The following is a 6,422-nucleotide window of genomic DNA, read 5'->3' on the forward strand; positions in this document are numbered from 1 at the left end:
CACACACACACACACACACACACACACACACACACGCTTTGCTTCTAGGTCTGACTGGCACCTGTCTTCCCCCAACCCCAAAGCCTCTTCCTACAGAACCAGGCCTCCCCACATGCGTCCCCCCTGGGCAGGGACAGAGGAGCCGGTAAGCATGGTGGGCCCAGGCTGCTTTTTGCTAATTTAATCCCCTAGGAGGTAGTGAAGATCACAGGGGCGTGACTACATATTAGCGACAGTCTGGGAACCTCCGGGCAGTCCCACCCATCCTGTCGGGGTGCTCTGCGCTGGCCTGGTCTCATGACAGTGGGCTTGTCAGAGCCTCGGGTGCGAAACACCTTGGTCCTTGGCTGCGCAGGAGAAAGAAACTCACGCTGAGGCCTGGGTTCTGATCCAGGTGGGTTTTTAGAAAGGACAGAAGAAGTTTCAGGTTTTAATTGAACACAGAACTTGAGGGCAGAGGGGGGTGGGGGCAGGGGGAGGGAGACAGAGAGAGAGCGAGAGAGGGAGAGACAGGGGGAGGGAGGGAGACAGAGGGGGGTGGAGGAAGAGAAAGAGAGAGAGTAGCAGGGTCCAGCGGCAAGCAGAGGGGCAGTGGGAAAAGAGGGCGATGGTCTTCAGGTTGGTTTTTAGGGTCCTCCTCTGGGAGGCGTGGTCCATGCTGCTGGTTGACCCTATTGCTGAATTAAGCCCACCTGGCTGAGATTGGGCATCCAGGTGCACCGCCCACCTAGGTGTACTGCGTACCCCCCACCCCCTGCCCCGGGGCCTGAACTGGGGCGTGCCTGGTGGGTACCCCGTCCCTGTTCGGTCACTTAACAGGCCCCTCGGGGTCCTGCTCAGAAGACAGGTGAGGCCCAGTCCCGCTCCGAGCTGCAGGGCCGCTGTGAGGGGTATTTTCTTGTTTAATCACTAGGCTTCTGCACAGATCTTTTTGTGAATACCGGCTTTCAATTCTTGGGAGTAAATTGCCTAAGAATGGGGCGGCTGAGTCACGGGGCCAACCTGAACAACAAGACACAACAACAACTTTATTAGACATTGTCAGGCAGCTGCCAAGCAGTCACACCATTTGACAGCAGCGTGTGAGGATTCCAGAGGCTTCCGCCCCGCATCCCCTGTCCATCTACGTCGTAGTGAGTAGGTAGTGGCATCTCGTCATCGTGGTTTTAACTTGTGTTTTCCTGCAGATTAACGACACTGGGCATCCTCTCTGATGCACCTTAGCCTTTCATTCACCTTCTCTCTCTTAAAGCATTGGTTGAAATTGGGTTATTTCCCTCTTCATATTGCTTGGTGGGAGTTCTTTGTGGGTTTGGAATGACTGCCTTCTTTGTCCGAGAAATGCATTGTGAGTGAACCTCTTGTTCTTCCTCTGCAGCCAGGACCAGGCAGGCAGCGTCCCCTTGTGCTGCAGGGTCCCTTTGAGGTGCAGCCCGCCTGCCCACCCTGAGCAACGGCTTGGCTTTAATTTCCCCAATGGTCTTTTGATAGATCAAGACTTCTGTGTGTATGAAGTCCGGTGTATCTGTGTTTTATTGCGAGTGCTTTTGTGTCTGTCCAAACGATGTTTGCTTATTCTACGTTCATGAACGTGTGCTGCTATTCTGTTTTTTTTCCCTTCTGGAAACAGCAAGGTTGGCACTTCAAACCCACCAGCTAGGCCGAGGGAGAAAGAGGAGGCTGTCTGCTCCGGTAAAGATCCCCAGCCTGGGAAGCCCTACCTGGGCTCCTCTTGAGGGAGCATGTGGGGAGCATGTCAATGGCAGCAGACTTTTGGGGATTTTGAAGTTTTGGGTTGTACATCTAGGTCTTCACTCCTTATGCGCACACACACACTCCATTTTTTCTCGCGTTATTTGTTGAAAAGAGTCTCCTTTCCCTCTTGGCTGATACTGGCACCTTTGCAATAAATCAGCTGACCATGAATGTTGTTCTGTTTCTGGGCTCTCTATCTTGTTACTTTCATCGACAAGGGGCTCCAAAAAGTTCAAGAAAACGTTTTCACGATCTTTCTGTTCCGCTTCCCCCTGAGCTTTGGGAAGCCCCCGGGCACCCGTTTGTCTTTATAAAGTGAAATGCCACCTGTCTGAACCCCTGTCACTTTGCACACATGTTGACACCAGGTTGTGTGATCCTTTTAGCTGTATTATTACCTTTCCCCCCACCCCATTTCAAGATTGGCTTGGTAATTTAGGCCCTTTGTATTTCTATATACACTTTAGAACCAGATTTTCTTTCTTTCCAAAAAGACAAAAAATCCCGTTTGAAATTGTGCAGTAAATGGCCCGGGGCCCTATCGGACCTCCTCTGGCTGCCCCATTGCCACGCACAGGCGGGGCCATTCCACCTCTCCCACAGCACGCGGCCTCTGTGCGCCGCCATTCTCCCCGACAGCCCTGCAGGACTCCCAGACAATACTCACAAGTGAGGGGCTTACGGGAGAAGGACAGGCCACCGTGAGCCAGGATCAGTCAAAGTAAGGCGTCTATCTGTAGCAACACCTCCGCCTCAGACAGTAGCCAAGTCTTCCTCTGCTCCCCGGCCTCTCAGCCACATGGTTTCTTGTCTTCTGCCCGGGCTCTGCCTCCCACCCCGCTCTCCGTCTGTCTCCTTGCCTCTGCTCTGGGAGATGTTGAATGTGCCCCACGGACAATTGTCCTGGGGGTTCTCTCTTTGCTCTTGCACCAAGGACATTTATAGATGGGGGGTGGTAAACGACAACTGACCGATCCCCTCGAGTCACGCTGGCACGGGCCCCACGTGCGCGGGTCCATCCAGACCTTTGGTGGGACTTTCAGAGACAGAAGAGCCGCGTGGAGAAACTGCTGGTCCTCCAATCCACGACGACAACACGTCTTTCCGCGTATTCGGACGTGTGCGCTCCTTTCTAAGCCGCGCTTGGGGTTTTCATGTAGAGAGGAGCAGGGATTGAGGTTTCTGTTCTGAGTTAGCTGACAGTTTGCACAGCAGATCACGTTTTACAGTCCACACCGTATACCCCTCGACGGCAGCCCCTCAGAGTGCCACGCAGCAGGGACCGAGGCACCGAGCCTGGCTGGTGGGTGCATCCGAAGCGTGGCCCGGGGGCAGGGACACCCTTCTTCTCTGGGTTTCCTGCTCGCCACCCGCCTTGTCCCCAAACCCTCTGCTTTGTCCCTGGGTGAATGCTGTCCTTTCGCTCTTCGATGGGTGAGGATGCCAACACGTTCCCCACCCGAAGGATGAAGAGGGCCAGTCTCGGGGTCCCCCCAGCTCGGCTGACCAGTGAGCCCGATCTCTCGTGTGGTTGGCGTTTTATTCTAGAGTCTGCATGCGCCGCTCCTCTCTCTCAGAGCAGTGGCCATAAGCGCACGCACCGTCCAGTCCTGGTCTCAGGGCCATGGAGGGCAGCGCGTGAGTCCTGCATTCCTGTGGACTAATATTTCCGCATATCTTTCCATCTTGTTACTTGTCTTACTTCTTCCAGAGGAAAGGCCAATCATCACCATGTAGACGGCTGCCCACCAGCCTGTAAGACCCCGATTAGGGTGAAGGACACTCTCGGTGAGCTGCATTAGGTCCATCAGCCTCATGTCTCTGGGGCTGTTTCTGACCCACCCACCATCCCCAGGTCTCAGGCGCTCATGCCTCCAAGGTGCTTGGTTAGTCCTTAGAAGTTTCCGTAACCTTTCCCTACCCGGCTCACCACGTGTGAGGATGTATTTGCAGCACAGAGAAGTACACAGATGCAAGTAGCTGCTGGGTCTCTGGAGTGGGTGGTGCCTCAGTTCCTTATGCTTCGCGCTGGAAGGATTCACACTAAAGCACGCTTTGTGATCCCGGTGAGTTTTTATGAAGGAAAGCAAAAGCTTCAGGCTTTACGGCCTCAGAAGGGTGCACGCTGTTTCTGGAGAGTGTGCCAAGCCAAGTGGAAGCCGCACTGTTCACAACTGGGCAGGAAAACCATGTGGAAAAGAGCGCCCACACGTGGAACTGGGGGATCCCTGGAATCCAAGAGCATGTGGGCCCCGAGGAGGCCCGGAGCAGGCCTGAGGGGGTGCACACCCACCCCGACCTGCCATAAGGCCTGAGCCAGCAAGAGAGGCCTACCCACAGGCAGCGTGCTTCAAACCTCGGACTGGAGAGGCGCGGTTGAAGGGATTGGCTGACCTCCTTGGCTGAGTTAGGCCCACCTGTGTGATGTCATTTGCATGTAGAAGGTACTGGTTTTACCTGGGCCTAGGGGACTTGTGTCCTACAAGCTCAGCTGGGTCTTCCCAGGGGGTCCAATAGGGCGCCTGGGTTTCTTTCAACCTTCTCTGTGGGGGCCCTGGAAGGCACTGGAGGGACAAGGCCCGTCCCTAAATCTAGCTACTTAACATACCCACTGTTGAATCCACATGCACTCTCTGCCTCCCGCCCACTCCCCTCTGTGTGTCTCCCCTGGCAGACGCCACTCTTGCAGGGTCTGTCTCTGCTGCTTTTCACTCGTGCAAACTTCCCAAAGTCTTGCTCGGCTTCCACCATTTGCCCATCTCGCTCATTGTATGTTGCCTCCCCTTCACCCAGAGCCACAAGGATTCACCCTCTAGCTCAGGACCCCCCACCCCCCACCCATTTTCCCTTCTATTCCTGGTAACCACCCAAGAATGTTTCTTTTAGTGTGAAAACCTTTGATTGACATAATGATCTACTTTTTGTGACCGACTAGTTTCATCCAGCATAATGTGGTCCCCTTTGCTCTTTTCTTCCTTTCCTGTGTTTTTAGGGATCTGTTACATTCTCACGCACGCTGTTCTTGACATCGGCCCGCAGCACGTCAGGCCTTCTATTGTTAATGGTCAGTAATGCGAATATGTCCCTGACATTCAGGGGAGAGGCACTCAAGGCCCTACTTTGGCCTCGTGTGCTGTTTGAATTTTCCCCCACTTCGACGCACACTAGCCGTGGACGGTCTGTCCCACCGTCGCCCGGCCTCATTTTGGCAGCCGATACTGGGCTTCTCCACCGTCTCTTCCCACAAACGGAGTCCATTTGCTCTCCATGCCTTCCGTCTGGAGAGCCCGCAGGGACAGGATCCGCTGGGTTGTTGAAAGCAGGTGTTTTCAAAGGGCAGCCAGAGGAGACGGTGACCTGTGACGAGGGTGCCGTGTGCAGAGAGGTGGAGTTGGAAGGCCTTTCCCCAGCCTGGGTCCCAGCGGGACGGTCATATGAGATGATGCTCCCACTATCTCCAGGGGACAAGTAATGTAGGGGTGTGTGGGTGTGTGTGTGTGTACGTGTGTGTGGGTGTGCTTAAGCCACTGTGTGTGTGTGTGTGTGTGTGTGTGTTTAAGCCACTGAGGCTTTGAGGATGTTTGTAATCGCATTCTAACCCAGCCCATCCCAACCCCGAGCAGAGCACACGCCTTCCCCTGGACCCTGTGGCCTCTGTGTCTTCTCTTTCTTGGAGCTTGAGTGGGTGCTGGGAGACTTGGGAAGTGTTGTGAGAGGGAGCAGGGAGTGCAGCTCACTGGTCTACGTGGTTGCGATCTGTGTCCGCCCACCCTCCCACCCTCTCTCCCTTCATTCTACCTCTCTTCCTGTCTCTGTCTCTGGGACTCAACAGTGTTTTTATTTTTTAAATTTCATTCACAGATCATATAATCCAACGGTTTAAACATATTAAAAGGACTTGTGTAACTATCACCACAATCACTCAATTTCATTTTGTATTGGTCACTGGGGCTGTTTGGACGACCAGTACGGAGACAGTCTAAACAATGTGTACATAATTTTTGCGTGTGTGTGTGTGTGTGTGTGTGTGTGTGTGCAGGGTCACACTGGCTGTGTTTCTGATAGCCAGGGTTGGAAGGGGATGGAGGGCAGGCAGTTTGACCACTCTGCTGCCATCGGCTGAGGGTGTCCTCGGAAATGGACTGCGCTCAGCATCCACGGACGGGGGAGACAAGAGCTCTGCTCTGGGTCCCGGCTGGCGGCCACATTCTCCTCAGGTCGGCAGGGTAGCAGTGGGGTCGGGGGACAGCACAGCTGCAAGCAGTCATTCAAGGTCTTCCCAGATGTGCACATTTCTTGCTAAGTGGGCTGGCAGAGTTTGGAGACGACTCGGAAGAGTCCAGGTCTCGCTTGGAGAGCCGGGAGGGGGAAGAGGAGAGGGGAGGCTAACTCGACGCCATCTTCTGAATTTGTTCACAAGCATTTTTATCACATTCGCTTCATTCTTGTGCCATTATTGTTCGCTCCCTCTGACCCAACCTCCCCTGCCGTAATCCTAAGAAAATGTCAATAGTTATTGTCTGTAGATTTACCTACCCTGGATTCACATAAAAAAAAACATACCAACCCCCAGCCCTAAAAACAAAAAACCCTACAACAATAACAAAATAAAACAGGAAAAAAAACCTCAATAGAAAAGAAGGCAGAAAATAATAAAGCCGAGAGCA

This window comes from Echinops telfairi, unplaced genomic scaffold (assembly GCF_000313985.2).
Source record: "Echinops telfairi isolate 266 unplaced genomic scaffold, ASM31398v2 ScPeMD7_7420;HRSCAF=8458, whole genome shotgun sequence".
NCBI classification, from domain to species: Eukaryota; Metazoa; Chordata; class Mammalia; order Afrosoricida; family Tenrecidae; genus Echinops; species Echinops telfairi.